At 40.8% G+C, this 19,549-nt stretch overlaps 1 protein-coding gene across 10 annotated transcripts in view; it reads left to right on the forward strand.

Annotated features, from left to right (window-relative positions):
- ZMIZ1 (zinc finger MIZ-type containing 1) overlaps positions 1-19,549 on the forward strand; it is a 518,414-nt gene that overhangs the window by 165,476 nt on the left and 333,389 nt on the right. For 9 of the 10 annotated variants that reach the window (XM_019497114.2, XM_019497113.2, XM_019497112.2 and 6 more), the window contains one exon: positions 16,524-16,602. The exons of the other annotated variant lie outside the window; for it this stretch is intronic. The gene's annotated coding sequence lies outside the window, so the exon portion shown is untranslated. The remainder of the gene's footprint in view (positions 1-16,523; positions 16,603-19,549) is intronic. 10 annotated transcript variants of the gene reach the window in all.

The following is a 19,549-nucleotide window of genomic DNA, read 5'->3' on the forward strand; positions in this document are numbered from 1 at the left end:
ATTTATTCACGTTTTGACTACACAAAAATGAAAGCACACCATGCCAGTGCTGTCAGTGCCCTTGAGAGACTTAAAAAATAGGCTAACAAGGAAACATATCCATCAATTACCCAAATATTGAATGGATAGGTAAATATGATAAAAAGTAAATGTCCTCTTATGCTACTGCTGCCCAGCACCATTCACATCTCTTTGGGTCTTAAGCAGTTACAAGGTACCATCACTCATTACGTTAGTCAGGTCTGCCAAAGTAGTTCACCAGTCTGTTACTTCAAAAATTCCTAGCTTGTTCCTTGTTCATGAATTACTTACAGATTATGTTTTCATCCTTTCCTTGAAGAAGAGCTAATCTTGGAGGAATATCACTTTACTGGGTTAGGTACAAATCTTATTGGACCCATCTCTCTTTTTTCCCCTCACTTTATATGGGAATGTGTAAGTATTACAAAAGGTCAGGTAGTTTTTGTCCCAGTAGTACACTGCTTGTGGCTTTAAAAATGATGCCTGCTTATGATTCTGCCATCTGCAGGAGCCTATCATAAAGTTACTGTATTGATCTGTCACTAGCTCTGTCTTGTCTGCCAAATGAAAAATAGCTTAAACTCATAACATAGGCCAGCAGTTTTTTTTTATTGTAAGCCAGACAAAAATGCCATTGATCTTCTCTACTGAAGTGTTCTTTTCACAGCTTGCCAGCACAAACACACTGTTATCCTTAGTCAGGGCTAATTAGCTAATAATTTAATGCAACCGAGACAGGAGTCTTAGTTTAATTTAGCAGTAAGGGGATATACAGTAACTTTTAAATGATGAAGTACCTTTTTAATGCTTGATCATGTCAACAGGACTTGTCCCAGGTTTACATTCTAGGTTTAAGTTTGATTTCCTTGGCACTAAAGAATAATGTCCTTGTTAGAATGGCTAAGATTGGTTGTCAGTTTAGATTTTATAGGAAAAACAAAAGATGGATGGTGAATTGGTGCCTGTAGCCTTGAGTTCCTGGTTAGTAAGTAACACTTGAGCTTTATGATCGCTTATTGAAATCAAATATTAGATTGATTTGGCTTGGTCATGAGAACCCAGTGGTTTGAACACAGCCAAGCACACTGATTTTATTATCTTTCTTAAAAAGAGGGGACTTCACCTATCCTCATCTTTAATGTTAATTTTAATGATGACTTGGTTTGCGGCCTAAATTGAAGCATTATAAGTCTTTAAAAAATGTGGCTTTCCAGTGTAAAAATAATTGTACGTTTATGAACCCAGAAGCTTCTAATGCATGCCAGTGCTGAAAGCATAGGGTTTGTTTAATCTCCCCGTAGATGCATATCATGCATGTAGATTTCCACAAGTTCCATTTGTATATTCATATTTTGGAGTTTAAATTTAGATAATCTGGAATGTGGAGAAAGACTGACATTTTGGTCCAGATATGCAACAGTATGCAAGGACCAATTAACACGCCCCTAGAAGTTAGGACACAAATATGGCTTTTATGTTCCCGTTCTTTTGGAATGATCCAGCCCCTCATTAAAAGCAAAGGGGGGAAAAAAAAGAGAGAGTTCAGGCTATTTTACTGGACATGGCTTCCTGTGGTTCCCAGGGTTTCATTCAGTAACTGGGATATCTGGCGTTATCTCCTATGCTGGCTAAGGACATGAGGAGAAGGGATGGAGTAGCTGGTGATATGAAAACTATTTTGATGGATCTATAGGACTCTCCCTTTTGCAGAAGATCGATTTTCAGGGATGGAGAAATGCTAGGTTTTTAGGGCATCTTTACTCTGCAGAGCTGACTTAGGACAGGGCAGGACACAACTATTTCCATGATTGTTTTGGTATGTTTATTGTGCTTATACAGTCATTTTCTACATTTGAGCTGTAATGATGCTAAGGCCCATGAATTGATTTTCTATTTCTTAATTTGCTCCTTCAATAATTAAGGCAGTATGTGTGGAGTGTTTTCCTTTATTTTATAAGTATTGACCTTTGCATTTTCTGGAGTAAGAATGGAAACCCTGATTTCTGCTTGTGGTAGAAAGTTAGACTGTAGGTCTAGGTACAGACATTCAAAAAGCCCAAGGTGGAATCAGTCTCAGAGACACAGTTTTCTGGAAGTAGTGTAGTTTACTTAGGTAGTAAACAGAACACACATTGGCCCTTTGGTGGGTGAGCAGGAGGAGGGTTTGGGGATGAGACAAATCTTAGATCGGGTTCCACCTTTTTTAAACCAGTTGGTGTGTGCTGAACTTACGTTCTCTTACAGGTATAGACTGGTTTTTGTGTGCCAAAATTCTGTTCTGTTACCAGTATAGACTGGTTTCTGATCACTTATATTGGTAAAAATGTAATGTCTGTACCTGGCCTAGGAGAATACTTACATGTGGTTTTAAGTCTGGGAACAGATCATCTCTGAACCCATCCCAAAAGTGATCACAATGTAAGTATATTTAATCTTTTGATGATTAACAGCTGCCCCTGTAAATGGAATTTACCACTCGGATTGAAGAACTTCTTTGCTAATATATTATTTAAATTCATTGATTGTAACTAAAATAGTAGGATAAATACACCAGTTGGGGCAGTTGCATCCATCCTTACCAGAGAATTGCAGTAACATTTCACACTGTAGCTTTCTCCGAAGATCAGTGTATTCTGATACAGTATCTAACTTCTCCAGTGTATTTTGCAAATGGTTTTGGCTTTTCTTAGGCCGTGGACAGGTATTTGTTTCTACTAGTAAAAATTTCTGTGAAATTCTTACCAGTAGAAAAATAATCCAGGAGCTGAAGTGTACACATCCTTGCTTAGGAAGGGGGCAGGTAGTCAGTTGGCAGTTGGCGACAGCTGCCACCGACATCTCCAGGGGGATTCCAGCCCCTGGACAATGCACTCCATCCTGCCATTCACTTGATATATGGTGGCAGTGGAGAGGGGGAATCATTCATCTGAGCAGGAGCCTTCCAGTTCTTCCTGCAAGGGAGTAGCCCCCAGTCTGTTCACTGCTCTGGGTGCATCCTGGAGGCATGCAGTGGCAGGGAACTTCTCCCACAGCAGCAGGGCTCCCTTAGCCTAGGGAACCTTGCTGTCTGGGCACAGCTGCCTGATGCCGTCACATTCTGGGTCACCAAAAGAGCATGGGGGGAGGGTAGGAAATATTCTCCCTGGGGGCAACTTTCTTGGAGCACCAGGAGTTGATTGGCAGGACAAGAGAGGGTGAATTTCCCCATGCAGGGCTCTCTGACAGCTCACCATTAGCCAGGCTGTCAGGGAGTCAGTCTTCTCCCTCCCTCACTTACCCTTGGAAGAATGGAGGGCGAGCAGAAGATACTGGGGGGTCTTCCACACAGTAGAGAGCTGGCCATTCAAGTTGTATCATGAGGAGGGAAATTTTCTTGCAGAAGAGCATCTATGGAGCTCTCTCTCTCTCTTGAACGTCTGTGCTGCTCGCTCTCTGTGCCAAGAGAAAGGCTTTTCTCACAGCACAAATGTAATACCTGTCTGTGACTAGTCTAGTTTCTTTTTGGCAAAGGTAAGACAATCAAAAAGCCTGAGATTGAATCAATTCAGTTTTTGCAGGTTAGTCTAAGCTGCATATGTTGAACCAATAAGGAAGCAGGGAGACTTTCACTTTTGATTCCAGAAATGCAGCCACATGCCTGCAGTGGCGCAGGCCAGAAGCCAAAGGGTGCTTGAGCATGCCTCCCTGCTGGAACAGATATCTTGAGCCAAGGCTAACCTGCCCACGCTGCAAAGTATCCTAGGATGCTGTGGGACTGTGAGTTAACTTGAATCTAGAGGGGATCTGGACAGAAGTTCAAGAAAGCAGTTTAACCTAAATCACTTAAGTCTGATACTACATCCATCCAGGTTTATCTTAAACCTGTTTTGGTCATTTTGAAAGGGGTTTACATGCACTGAACCTCTGTTGTGTTACAGATTTGAACCAGTTTCTGATTGCTTATACTGGTTTATGTGTAATTTATGTTCCTAGTCTTTGTATGCAATACACACCAGCTATTGAATGATGGCTTTGGGCTTTATTTGTTTGTTTTTAATAAAGCAGAAAAACTAAAGCTTTCTTTAATCCTTTTTTTTAAAGATCCTCAATAACAAATGCAACTGATTTCAGGACTGTACTCCATCTGTCTAGGAAAGAAAAATACATTAGTAGTCCACACATGAGCAACTTATTAGTTCATTTGGTGTGTGCAGCATGGTGATTCAAGACTGATTTAAAATATTCATCCACAATTACTGGTGCATCACAGTTCAAAGTGCTGCAAATCTGTGGGTTTGACTGAGAAATTTAAGGAAAATAGCTGCAAATTGATTATGTGTGTAATTAATGAAACATTTCATTCTTATGTAAATATTTAATGCTTGGGTATTTTTTGCTTTCCTTTTTCTCACTAAGTGTCTCCCCCCTTTATATGTTTGTTTACTTAGATGGCGAGTGTGTGTTTGTGTGATTCATGTGTATGTGCATCTGTGCATGGTGTGGAGCAGGAATGCCTTTGGGAGGAAGAATTCATTTCTTGAAAACATGCCACAGCTGAACTGTTGCTTTGCTGCTTTATCGTCTGAGCTGTGAGGTGCAAAGGAGTATTGACTTCGATTGAATTCAGTGTGAATTGGAAGTTTGGGGAGCTTATGGCTAGGGACAGACAGTTTATTACACATAAACCATTTTGCATGGTCAGAAAATAGTTTAAACCTGTAACAGAGCAGATGTTCAGTGCACATAAACCAGTTGAAAATGGCTGAAACCAGTTTGAAATAAACCTGATTGACTATCAGACTTAACTGATTTGGGTCAAACTGGTTTATGCAACATCTGTCCCAGACCCCTTACTGGTTTAAGTTAAACCAAAGACCCTCAGCGTCCTGGCATGCACTCTGGGCTGGGCTCTCTGCTCCACAGCAGGGCTGGCCCCTCCCCTCTGCTCCCTAGCCAGAGCAGAGACTTGCAGGCACAGAGCATCTGCCTGACTTCTCCCTGCTAAACAGGGATTATCCACCCCCTCCGCTCTGCCTTGCACAGACACCTCAGCATTAGCTAGCAGACCACATGTTGGCTATGGTTGGTACTGTGGGAGACGACAGGCAGACAGGCTTTTTGGAGCTAATCAACAGGTAGCTTAATGTCCTTCCTTGGAAGATCTTGGTAAAGATCTCCGTTAGTGAATGGAGAGAGGCTTGACTTTCTTAATGGGTTGATAAACACTGAGTTAGGTGTGATAAGCAATCCCTGCTGGGCTGCTTGGTGGGGGGGGGGGGGAATAATCAGAGTCTCCTGCTGGGGCCTGGCCACGCCCACCCTCAACTCGGACCTGTAGAAACCAAGGGAGGACTGCTCTAGCACCTCCTGGCTTCTAGCCTGAGCCACTGCAGACGTGCCTGCATTTCTGGGATGTCTGTCTGGTTACAAAACAGAATTAGCCTAGCCAGGTTAGATTAACCTGCAAAGAATGAATCAATTCAGGCTTAGGCTTTTTGAATGTCTGTCCCTAGCCCAAAGGATCAGGCCTCTTGTGCTAAAGAAGAAATAAACAATAATATAGATAAAATTTACAGGCGAGTGTGAGAAGTGAGGGTGTTTGAAAAAAATGTAGATTTTTTTTTTTTAAGTGTCAGAGAAATGAATTGAGTTTTGCAATCCCTCTCAGTAGCAGAGTTTAGGAAGGGCCTGCAGTAAAACCTGAAAGATCTTGAGGCAAACTTCAGCTTGTTTTGAAATGGCTGTCTTTCAGTTCAGATGTCTACTGTGGATGCAAATTTTGCAACATTTTCTGTTTTTGGCTTCCTCTGTTGTTGATGGTCTAGAATTTCAGCATGGGCAGGCTGACAGGGTTTGTCATGAGGGAAGGCCCTGGATCCTATCCTTAAGCTCTCCCAGCAGATCAAAAAACCAAGATCCAGGGCTACCAGTTTGGTAGTACTTGTACAGCTGCTTATTTGATAAATCAGTGAGTAGAATTCTGAAGATCATTTGTTATAACTGAATAAATTGGAGGGAAAAAGGAAAAAAAAAATCCCTTTCTGCTTCTAGCCATTAAACCCCTGGATAAGAAGGCTTTTCCTTTGAAGCATGACTGTGTTACTAGTCCTTTTTCAGTGCTAGACTTCTGTGACATTAACCCAGCATAAAGGGTTTGGATCTGTAGAATCAAGTAAGATTATCAGCTTTTATCCCACTTAGGTCCTGATGCTACAGCTTTTGCTTGTTACTTTCTAGAAACAATAGGACTATTCATGTAAGTAAGAGCTGCAAAATCCAACCTTTTGCTTTTATTGTCTCTGTGCCATGTATGGTGTATGTATGGAACGAGCAGCAGAAGAAGGTGAGTACCATAATTTTCAATGCCTTCTGATAACTAACCCAAAGTTGCAAATAAGCACATGGAAATTAAAAAGTAGGTTATGGACGTAAGCAGTGTTTGGAGGTGATTGTGTGAGATATCTAGTTTCATAGTTAGGCATTCAGTCTTATATGACAAAGCTGTGGTGTACGATAGAAGAATTGGCTAAAACCAATTACATTTGTATATGTAATGAGTGGAATTGATTGGCAACAAAATGAGGTATCATAATTTTGTTTTTCTTCTGTCAATGAGGGCTTGTTTTCACCAAGGCAGTCTCCAATATCCTGCCTGGCATACTTTGCATTCAAATCTCTTTTTTTTCCTCCTGAACTGGTGCATCAACTCTTCTTGTATGTAAAAGGAAGGTAATTTAGGGAATAAAAAATGTACTTTTTTTGTTTTTTGATTAAAAAAAAAATGGTGATTTCATAGAGGAGGGGTTCTTGGACAGAGAAGCTAAACTCCAAATTCTGTTTACATGGAACAAGAAGACAAGGGGAGAGTGTTGTGTCTGTTTCTGTCTAGAAATTTGAGGCTTTATTGAAAGGTTTTTATACTGTACCTTGTTTTTGAAAATTAATTAGTTCATATTGTTAATTAGTTTTGAAAAACTTTGTTATAAGAAACACACAAGAATAGTGGAGCTGAAACTTTCTAGCAAATAACCAATCTCCTCTTACCATTCCTTTTGGGCAAAAATTAAAAAATAAATTCCCATTTTCATTTTGGTAATCCTCTGTTCTCCTGCCCTTCATGACACACATGAACACGTGCCTTTTTTTCTTCCTTGGAACAAAGTGACAGCTTTTTTCCTGGCCAAAATGAGATGAGAGAGGGATCTATATCATCTCTTGATTTTATATATATATATATATATATATATATATATATATATATATAAACAAGCACAGTTAAAAAGGAATCAAATAAAAAAGACCTGTATTTATTTTTTATTTTTTCAGTAGTTTTCAATCAATTCTAATAAAACACAGTAACAAGGTATATTATTTATATAGGCAACCTATTCATCTCGTTCTTTCATTGCCTTTGAGTAGAGAACCCATGCACACAGGATTTTTTCTTAGAAAAGTTGTTTCTGCCAGACCCAAAATAAGGTAGTAGGTTTACTAGACTCAACAAATAATGGCATAAGTTTAGTAGACTTGGAGTGCTATATTTTGAAGTTTCTTGCAACCCACAATTAAAATTACTTTAGTATAGATTCAGCTTGCTAACTGTGATTTTTTTTTTTCTGAAGGGGAAGACTTGGACTGGACTCTTTTGCTAAATCAATTGGTCTTTTTTCCTCAAATGCACTGGATATATTTTGCATTTTAAATTAAAAAAAACAAACAAAAACAACCTCCACCCAAGGCATAATTATTAAATGTTGAATTAAAAGTACACTATGTACTTTTTGAATAGTAATAATTTTGATGCCAATGCTATGCTGGTACTGTTTCACCAGAGATAAATGAATGGTTAAAACAAGCATGTCCATGTCTAATCTTGCCTTAGTGTAGTCTTGTTTGAGAATTAAATTTAAGGCACATTATTTGGGTGCGTTGTTAACTGCTGTATGCGGCAATAATCTACCTCAGGATCAACTGAGAGATTCTCTCTCCTCCCCCGCCTTCTTGTATGTAGCCTTGCATATGTCTTTATGCATATTGCTTTCTTTCCAGGTCATCTTGCTTATGCCTATTCCCTCAGCAATAATAGCTGCTGAACTAGCTGGTGACTCACCTACATCATTAGTCTTTTTGCTTTGAGTGTAATTTTAAGAGAAGACTCCAGTCTACAGGTTATTTTGTATCTAATGCACACAGGGAAGGTACAGAGAGTCAGTAACTTTTACTCTGCAAACATATCTAGAGTATACATGTTAGCCCTACACAGAAAGAACTAGTTATAACAGAAGCAGAGCACCATTTGCACTTACAAACCACTTCTATCATTACACTGGAGCGGGTGATTGTTTAAGGGCGTATATCTACAGCAGTGTGTAGGAGGGGAAGAGTTCATTTAAATTAGAAACATAAAATAGACAAAAAAGGTTGCTATGGAGATGACAGCAGGATGGCCTCTAATAATGGGATATAGCAAGAGCTCTCCAGTTTGTAGGTTCAAATTTAGCCAGGGTTTACAGGGCCTGCTATCTAAGGCTCCTAGGTCAGAATCGGAGCACTCTCCACAAAAAAGTGTGCCTCTGCTGACCATGTGTAGGTCCTTTAAAAATGATCCTGTGAATTGGTGATTTGTACATGGCATGTTGAGCTCTTTGAGCTGGAAAACCAGGGTTTTGATTCATCTGCTTCTGGGGGTGTGTCTGCTCTCCATGTTGCAGTTCAGTGATAACTGAGCTAGTCTAAATAAGGTAACTTGGGTACCAAAAGCAGTCTAGCCCCAGTAAAGAGAGCTCTGTACAGGCTAATTAACCATGCTTCTGCTTCAAGTAGCCAAGCTAGCTTATTCAGAGTTACTTCACAGCATGGGGCAAAATGACAGGTTTCAAAAGCTCACATCTTTAATAAAAGTCTCTTTGCTGGGCAAGCCAGGAGTTGGTAGCTTGCAGAATTCTGGGTGTTTTGAGAAGTTGAAGGAGGCTACCTTCCCTTCTGAGAGTGGCCTGGCCTTTTATGTGGAGAAGTATAAGGATTTATGATTTTCCATGTAGTTTTCCATTCCCTTACAATTACCAAATGTCAAAGAATAATGTTAAAATTGCATTATTAAACATTAAAGTCAGGAAGTTATGAAGTTAAGACTGCATGCACTTGCCAAAAAACCCAGTCCATGGTTACATGCTGTTTCTCAAATAATATGATATTGTATGCAATTTTTCGTTGTTACTGGTTGTATCTATTATATTGCCTGCTTTAAACTAAGCATCAAGCTTTTTAAGATTTTTATTTTTATTTTTTATAAAGCAGACAAGAAACCAAACAAAAGACTTGTTTTTGCCAGTATTTACAGGTCATGTTAAAAAACGTGAACCTTTTATTAGCAACTGAAAAACCAAAACCAAATTTACTGCTTTAAACCAAGAAAAGCCTGGAAAAATTGGGTGAAAATTAAGATTATCACCAGATTTCTGAGTGGGCAAAATATAAATCCTGATGTCATCTTAATCTAGGCAGATGGCCCATTAAAGTCATTCGGAGTAAAAAGTACATGGCGAGCTGTTTTAAACAACATGCCACAGATTTAATGTGAAACAAGGCATATATGATGGCATGTATAAATCATATAAATATACAGCTAAGCAAGCTAGCTTCATAATCACAGACTCCTTGTGTGAACTGTACCTACAGAACCTTATGCTGCTGTTTGAGAAATTATATAGTGCATGGCTGCTGACTAAGGGTTCATTTCTGCCCACAGGGCATTGCTCTGCTTGGAGGAGGGGCACAGAGTTGCACTTCCTGAGTAGAAGCTCAAGGAGACACAGGGTTTCTGGATCTCACCAGTACACAGCAGCAGGAACCTGGAAACTACTGGAAAATCAGCATTCTGCCTCTGCAAAGGCAGTCAGATCTGTTGGTTGATGTATGTGGAGCAATTTTCCTGCCTTCTGTAAGGTGCAGTGGGGATGCTGCTTACACTGGGAGTTGTCTGTTGTTCTGGGAACATGCAAAGGGATACTATGCTCCCTGCTGCCCAGGGGAACAAATGGGAAGTGTGGGGAGTCTAATAGAATAGTCCATGCACTTTGAGCATTCTGGCATTTATTTTAAGCAAAAGTATGTGCTGAAACAGTTAAGTCATATGAACTATATATATCAATTATCTCTTTACTGACACTTAAGAACATGCTGAAGTAGTTTTATGTTTCTCTTGTTATTAAAACTAGCAAATACCCTTTTTGGGTAGAAAGTGTTAGTGGTGGCTGTATAAGGGTCCAGCATACATATGCAGAGTTTAAGTGATGTTGAATGTAACTTGCTTCAAATTTTGCAGTAACAAAATTGCAAACACATTTTAAGCCTATAGGGGGCTCAGTTAACTAACTTATAATAATGCAGCCTGTATAATGAGAAATATATTTAGTATTGAAATACACTGTTTTGTAGCTGTTTGTTTATTTTCTGAATATCAGTACTTTGTGAATTACCAAGCTTATCTAGGAAGTGCTATAGTCCTTGCTGTCCTTATAAAGCATTTGTGAGTGAAACAGTAGAACTTGGGGACAAACTGAGAAGTTGTTTGTGATTTTAGATGCACTGATAGTGCTTCCCATTTTAAAGGGAATACTGCAAGAAATTGGCATTACTTCTAAAAACCATAATGATTTTTCTAAGGTACATCTGCCATAATTAATACCCCAATTGAAATAGTCACATAGTTAATTATATGCATGTCTTATGAATAAGGCCTAAAATAGGCCTTTTTCTTGCCAGGGGCTCATGCAAATCCTTATTCCCCAAACCCTTAGTCTCTCTGGGTTTCATTATGCTTGGACTCATCCTCCCTTGAGTTCTACAGCACAAGGGAGGGTGCAGCATGGATCACAGCTGCTTGTTCTCTGGGCCAGCTAAAGGTGAGAGCTTAAGGGAGGCAATGAGGAATATCTTTGTTCCTCCCCAGTGACATCCCTGGATGATAATGGAAGAAAGTTGCTTGGTTGTGAAGGGATGTATTAATAGCCCTGTGTCTAAAGCTGGAAGCTGTAATGTCAGGCACCTGTATGTCAGTTGAAAGAGCATATTTGAGGCTTTTCAAACCCAACGTTAGACCATGTGACTTCCCTGTTTGAAACCAGTCACTAGTTTCCCTGGTTTTCAGTCTCTTGCACATCTTGTTTCGTGCTAAACCTCAGCTCGTTTATTTCTGCTGCCATCATTTCCCTTTCTCTACCCAAACTCTCCTGTTTAAGAACCCATTGTGTAGCTTGATCACATTCTTGCCTTCTACCCCTTTGTTTGGAGAGTTTTTGTTCTGTTTCCTACTTCAAAAAAACAACCCTGTTGTGTGAAACTAGACAGTAATCTCCCACAGAGATACATTTAGCACATTTCTCTTTCATTAGTTTTAAATTTAAACTGGTTGCTCTGCATATTTGACTTCTATGCTGTTTAATGGTATTTAAGTTTCCCATTGTTTTCTTGTTGCAGAGTTGCCAAGTACCAAGTGATGAGACTCCAAAAGTAATCAGTTTGGTACTTGTTGTATTTGCCTCTTCCTTATACTCAGGCATTTGCCTCTTGGGTGTAGTTTTCTCATTTTCAGATTTTTTGACACAACCCCGGGGGCTAGACAAATGCAACTTTTTTTCTTTAAATTAATGTTATCAGGATTCTAGGAGTTGAGGCTTTAAGAAAAAATATAAATATTGCAGGGCTCATAAATTTCCAAGAGCTGGCAGCACTATTGTTCTCTTCACTTTTCCCCACAACTTCATTAGGCTGGACTCGTATACTGGTTACTTGCCCTTTTTTTCTGTGGTGTAGAGCAGGGTGCTTCTTGTACACTTGCAATGCACCATATATGCCTTACTATAGAAATAATGAAATAAAAAGCTTCTTGGATTCTAAACCTTGAGCCTTTCATAGCCAAAGATGTATATATTTTTTATTTGAGCTCCCTTCTCTGGTTCGGCAGAAGCAGCAAGCATAGCCTGCGATTAGATCCAGTTGATGCTTTTGTAACGCAACTGATTTTTTTCGTGCTGTTTGTGCATCTCCAGAACAACATAGTTGCAAGAATGTTACAGAAGGTGAGCAAGAGAGTTTGGGATACTGAACCATCAAGTTGCTAACAGTGGGTGCCAGTAGGGATATTGGGTGAAGGCAGCACAGAAGCTATGAATTTGGGCCTGCTGTTAAAATGGGTGTGGATTGCATTTCAGATTCAGTCATAACAATAAAAATGATAATACTTAGCCTCATCCAGCACTAAAAAAAATGGCTGGTGAAAATAACATTAACCCCACTTTATGAATGGAGGAAAAAATACAGAAAAATGAAGTGAGTCCTTCAAAATCATGTAACACATTCATGGCAGAGGCTGGAATGGAACCCAATCCATAACTCTTATGATACCTGGAACAAATACCTATATGCTGTAGGAAGGAAATTAGGTAAATAGCAAAAAATTATAGTAATTTCGGGTTTATAGGAGTTAAGTACAGACAGTCAAAAAGCCTGTGGAATCAATTCAATCTATGTAGCTTTGTCTAAGCTGTGTAGATTGGACTGTTAACAAACAGAATACATGTTCACTTACCAGTTGGCCAAGGCAGGAAAATGCCTACATTGGCCAAGGCCAGAAGGCAGGGATAGGGCCCTGAGAAAATTGCAGTTTTGAAGACTGCTCAGAAACCATGATATTCACCCCTACACCACAATTTTTAAAGGTTGCAAGCATAGACAGTGGAAGGCTGGGGCTAACGGGGACCTCAAATGCGGGGCAGCACAGAGGGCCACAGGGCAGCCCAAGTATGGGCTCCGGGCAGCTGCTGGAGGGTGGGGAGGGGTGTACGCAGACAGACATGAAGCCTGCAGGTGGCTGGGATATGAAGCACTGCCCACCACAGCAGGTGAGTTGGGGAAGGAGAAGGAGAATGGGCGGAGCCCTGCGTTTGGGGGTGCTAAGCCCTGCTACCCCCAGCCCTCCACTGCCTATGGCTGTGTAAGTATAATTTTTCACAGAATATTCATGGAACTACCAGGACCCATTTGCCAAGATCAGTGGTAGTTCCGTGAATGTTCTATGAAAAATGATACTTTGCCTACACACATGCAGCAAATTTTCGACAAGAAATGTGTGATATTCTCAGGACCCTAGGTAGGGGCCACTACCACATACCTCCCAGCTCTGCCAGGCTGTGAATGCACCAGCCTTGCCCCACTTGCCAGCCCCTACCAGTCAGCCACGAGAGGAGGGGGGAAGGGACTTAACACTTCCTCCAGCCACCCAGCTGGGGTCTGCACAGTGGGTGTGGGGGAAAGCCTTCAAGGCGGAGCCTTTCTCCCCCACAGCATGGCTCAGCCAGTGCAAGGCACCAGCCCTGCCCCCTTGCCAGCCCCCCTCCCATCAGCTGCAGGGGGACAACTGAAGGGAAGGAATGGACCCCCACTCTGGCCCCATAGCCAGAGTCTTCACAGTGGGGGGAAGCTCCTGAGGATGATAGATGTGGGGCTGGTGAGGGGGTGGAGCTAGGGTGTTGGGGACTCAGTGGAGCTGTATTGTGGAAGGGAAAGGCAGGGGCTTTTCTTTCCATAACATGGCTCCACTGGGTAGCAAATGCTGCCCCCTCGCCAGACCCCCACCTGTCATCCTCAGGGGCTTCCCATCCCACCCACTGTGCACAACCCAGCTAGGGGGCCAGAGTGGGGGTCCCCAACCCCTGCTGCAGTTGACAGGCTGACCTGCGAGGGGGCTTAGTGGGTGCTCCAGTGCATCCTAGGATGTAGGGGGATTGAGACCTAACTTGTTTGTTTCAGGAGGAGATCTGGGACAGAAGTTTGATAGACCAGTTTAACCAAAATTAGTTAAGTCTCATGCTACATCCATCCAGGTCTACCTTAAACTGGTTCAGCCATTTTGAAGCTAGTCAATTTGCACTGAACTTCTGTTCTGTTACAGGTTTAAACCAGTTTGTGATCACTTATCTCGCTTTATGTGTAATATGTGTCCCTAGCCTTAATGTTTGGTGTCTACAGGATAAGGAAATATCAGTATTTTCTTGTCATGATTCACTTAATAGGATTTTTCTGGCCTATATAGGAGAACCTATAAGAACCTATCCACTATATTTCCCTATGTAAGGGAAATCTGTGGATAAGAACAAATAGGTAATGAGGGAAATAAGTAGAATCCAGGCAATTTATAGCCAGGTAGTTTGCAGGCCACTTAATTTACAGTGAGTTGCCATATAAAGGACAAATAGCATGGCTGTTTGCTATGGTTTTTACTGCAAAGAGTACTGTTCTTCCATTCACCTGGAGCACCTCATTGGACCCCCACAACTATTTGCCAACACTGTATAGGAACTCCAGCTGATTCACAAAACTTCATCTTCTCAAGGACTGTGAAAATAAACTCTAACTATCGGAGGTTCTTCTGTATTCAAGTTTTGTACTAATCTTAAAGCCAATTGTTTACTTAAGCACTTGGTCAAAATGCAGCCTTTCCTAAAATTGTTTCTTATTGCCTAGACAAGAAATACAGCAAAATTAATTCCTGAAGCAGGTTGTTCCTTTATGATTACAGCCAAAATAATTGTTCCTGGGAAATACTTCTTCTGAATTTTATTTTTTGTGAATTATCTATGAACAGGCAGAATGCTACTGCAGCATAGATACTAAGTATTAATAATAACTTCAGTTTCCTCATTATTCTACATTTTTCATGCAGCCAGGCATGCAAGTATTTTGCTGCATACAAGTTGTTTCCTGGCTATTGGCTTTAAGTCGTGACTCTTGGTCATAAGTGGTGGTTGATGGAGTGGTCACTCAAGTCAAGCGGGATATTTTCTGTTTCACAAGACTAGCTATTCATGACCATCCTTCCAGACAAAAAAAAAAAAAAAATCGTTGTATGAAAGTTGATTGAAAATGAATAAAGGGAAGGGAAAATGTATTGAATATTCTCCAATTTTTTTTTTCAATATTCACTGAGTGCTTGGTAATAGCAGCCTGTAAGGCAGGGGTAAGCAAAATACAGCCCACAGGCTGGATCTGGCCTGTGAACTGATTTGATCTGGTCCGGCGGTAGACAGTCGCCAACCTACTGAATCTGGCCTGTGGGTGGCCAGCGGCTCCTGCCACCACATGATGCTGGGAGGGTGGGACTGCTTCCACCCTGCAACATCAGGTATCCGCTCTGGACCTGTGTGGGGCTTCTGTCATAGTGAGTGTGTGGTGGCGTCGGCTGTGGACTCTGCGGGCAGGATCAGGAGTTTGGACGCAGAACCTCCTGGCAGCGCCCACAACTGGTCTGCTGCCCTCCCAGTGGGGTGGAAGCTGCTGCCTGGAGCCCTGACCCAGAACCCGCCAACTATATCAGCTGTGGATCCAGGCAGGAGCTGCTGCCACTCCGAGTGGGCGGTGGCATCTCTTTCTGTTTCTTCTGTTCTCTCCATCTCTCTCTTCTTTCCTCCCTCCAGAACCTGGCCAAAGCTGCAGTTTGCCAGGAGCCCTGGCACTCAGCTGTGGAGCCAGGCAAGAGCTACTGCTGTGCTGAACAGGCAGCAGCAGCAGCTGTGACACTGCTGGCAGGTTGTGATGCTGCAGCCTGCCCAGCATGGCAGAAGTTCCTGTCTGGATCCTCAGCCGATTGGTGGAGCTCCTGGTGAACTACAGCTTTATCTGGGTTCTGGAGGGAGGGGAGAGGAGAGAGAGAGAAAGAAGAAGAGAGAGAGAAAAGAGAAGAGAGAAGAAGAGAAGTGTGTGGTGGGGGGCGGGGGGGAGAGTGACAGAGTGAGAAGGATGGATGTGGCCCTTGACAAGTGCCCAGAACTCATAGTAAGTGGCCCTCCAGCCAAAATAATAGCCTACCCCTGCTGCAAGGACACTTTGCATGACTACTGAAACAGCATGTAATGAAGCGCACACTGCCAGTAAACATTCCACTATCTCCCTTTACAGTATTTCATTTATGATTAAAAAGCATTTCCTAGAAATCACAGCCCTTTGCTGATGGAATCCATAAAGTTGCTTTGTTTTGCTACAGATAGTCTGGTGTTTTGTGGTATTTTGCTTATCCATGTAAGTGGAGTTTAGGGGTTTGTTTGTTTATTTTTAATGACACTTAACACTCAGCAAGCACCCTCCATAAAGAAAATGAACCAGTACAGTGTGGCATTTAACTGAAAAAAATATTCATCTGTCAGGCCAACATATCCTGATACTTACCTGAACAGAGTTCAGTATCTACTTCTCATATCCATTTTACAGATGAGCAGATCTTAGGTGCAAAGTGATGAAGTCACTTTTCAAAAGTTGCACAGTAAATCTTTGGCAGAGCCGAGAGAGGTGGGGCTGGAATTGCAGTGAATTGCTCCATGCATGGTCTTTTGACCAGTTACATACCATGACTTATTTGACATCTCCTCCCTTTGAGATTTGTACTGATAAATTGTTTATTTAAGACAAGTTTATTTAAATACTGTAGGTTGATGCTGAGGATATACATATAACAGACTGTTTTAATGCAGGTAAATGAATCTTGTTATGTGAGGACACTGAAGAAGTCAGCAGCTACTAAGGGGAGGAAGCCACTTGTGTAACACTCAGGTAGGAAGATTCCTGTCACTAATTAAAGGGTAAAATAGGCTTGCTGTCTTTTCTAGAAAGTGCACTGTAGTTGATGCTTTAGCCAGTGATCTAGTCACATTTATGGTTTATCTGTTCATTTAAAAAGCAGTCCTATGTGGTCAGTTGATAGCACTGCAAGCAAAGCCCTCAGCATAAACATTCCTTGGGCTATCCCTGGTATAAGTCTGTTGATTCTAGTGTACAGCACAAACAAATGACTCTTTGCACTGGAGATTCCAGCCATAAAAGAGAGCAATAATATGTTCTACGTGATCCCAGTAAATATGCAGTTATAGTAAACGTATTAAAATTCTCTTAGTAGAACTGAACAGTTCCATTAAACCGTCACTACAACATTGTTTTTGGTATTTCATATCCAGGTTTAGGCGGAACTAAGAGTACACAAGAGTTAATTTTTGTGCTTATTAGACATTTTTCTTCAAACCTGGTTTTCTTCCCTTTCTACCTATCTTTAAGCATTTCATTACATGACATTTATGTAACAAATGGTTGTTCCATCATTGCCTTTAGCATCATGCTCTTAGCTTTAGGGCATTTTAGGAAATCTCAAATGTTTTCATGATCTGAACCACATTAAAATTGTCTTGTGGACCATCTATTCTTCTATTAGCTGGTGAATAATCTTTGGTTGCCTATAGATGTGCAATCAAAGCAGCACTAAAAGCGACATTCTGTTTTAATTAAAATATACCAGCATCACCTCATTGAGACGTATAGTAAGCCCCCCACCCCCCCCGTGTAATCACGTATCAAATCATGAAACATTTAATACTTTGAATGTTTGTAATACAATTTTAGCCGTTAGAAATGAAGAGGAGTCATTTCCACATGGCCATCCAGTTTTGTGCTAAGCATCAGCCAATGATCAGTGGACCATAATTCAAGAATCCACTTCCAAACAAGATGCAGTTAAAGACCAAATGGGGGGGGGGGGTGTGTGAGTGAACACACTCACATATGTATGTATGTTTGTAGATATACAGATGCACATGTATGCATGCAAACAAAATGATCATAAGATTTCTCCCACTGGTACATATTGCTGAGGTATAGGTGGTTGACCTAACGGGCTTTGTTAATCGACATTTGCTTTCTAACACCACCTCTAAACTGCAGTGGGGAAAATGTTAAGGACCAATATTTAGAAGATGAAGGCAAGATTCTAGTGAAAATGTTCTTCTAGCAGTAAATGCCATCCTAGCTTTACTTCTGATAATTAGAAATATTTCTGACATGGCCACTGGAGCACATCAGTGGTATGTCTGCCATTTCCTGTGCTTTTGTGAATTTTTGTGCTTTTTAAGCCAAACCATATATTCTCCTGGCATCAAATAACTGCAGCACAATTCATTCTCACTTTGACACCTTGGATTAATACTTTTAAATACCTATACAATTACTTACAACAGTGGAAGGGTATTATTCCAGCTTGTATTGTAAACTAGCTTGGTCACATTTAGCCAGACTCACATAAAGCAATTCCTAGGATATATTTTTGCAGAGGAAGTTTTAATGATAGGACTAAGAAATGGTGCACAACAAGAATGACAACCCTTCTTTAGAATGCACCAAAACATTTGTGTAGTTGTACTCTAAACAGTGTGTTTTATTTTATATCCAGGTTTGATCATGGATCTAAAGACTTAGTATTTAAATATAAAACTGTGTCCAGCTATGAGCCATAACATGTAGCCCAATAATCTTTAAACACAACTTAGTGTTAAAATCAGACAGCTTAAAATCTACTATAGTTCTCCTTGGCTTTGGATTCTGGCTGAAAGCAGGGGAAAACATCTCTTTTCTTTCCCCTGAGTTTCTTCATGGAATAGAAGTTCCTTGCTGTGCCTTCAGGTCATGTGGTCTCACTGCTGTAGAGTTGGAATGTTTGCTATGGTATTTCCGGAGGTTTCATAAACACACAGGAGGAACAGCATCCCCCTCCCTTTCCCCTCTCCTCTCCTCCCCAGCACAAGATTACTATTTGGGTGTTTTAAGAACGGATAGTTAGGGTTTCTGATACAAACTGTGCAAGTCAATTTGAATATGCACAGAAAAAAAGAAAAAGAAAAAAACAAAAAAGGAGTCAAGATTTTTTAAATTGTTGTTGCACTTTTTTATAGGAATAAATCAGCTCTTACTGAAATGCAGTTTTTGACAAACTACATATTAAACCAAACCCCTCAGTTCAGATGCCCTTAACAATTCAGTTTTGGCATGTGTTACCATAAGCGGCGTTCTGTTATCTGACTTGATAGCTGTCATCTTGCAAACTAGAGTAATGTAAACAAAACATGATCACTCAAACAAGGTTACAGTGAAGAGCCATCTAAGTCTTGCTGTTGCAGTGTAGAATCCCCAAGTCAAATTAAGAGCACCAAATTAGTTCTGGCTCCTGGGATCCTAGAATTAAGATTATGCAAACCTACCCTTTCTAACAGTAAGAATAGCACACATTCCTTCTGAGACTTGTAAATACCAATCCAGACTGTGATGGAGTGTCAGAGCCACAGGATGGGGCCATTCCACATGAGTGACTAGTTAGGGAAAGCTTTATCACCACACCACCAGCTTTACTGATAAGCAAGATAAGTGATCAATTTAAAGGCAAATGCATTGGTCCCATAACAACTGGAAAAATGACAGCATATGCCACAGTGGTTGTCTGCATTACAAGACCCAGTGTTGAAACAGCTCACAGAATTTTGTAACTGAGATACAACAACAATGAAGGACCATTCTTGTCCTGAAATTAGCACATACAGGCATCTTGTTGGACAAGTAACTTTCCTTCAGCAAATCTGGACTGAATGCAGCAATTCTCTAGACTTACCTGAAGATGTGTTTATTTATTTTCTATGCTTATTGGAAAATCCTAAATACATTCCATGAAAGACGTGTTAAGAAA

The sequence above is a fragment of the Alligator mississippiensis genome, chromosome 6 (assembly GCF_030867095.1).
Source record: "Alligator mississippiensis isolate rAllMis1 chromosome 6, rAllMis1, whole genome shotgun sequence".
NCBI classification, from domain to species: domain Eukaryota; kingdom Metazoa; phylum Chordata; order Crocodylia; family Alligatoridae; genus Alligator; species Alligator mississippiensis.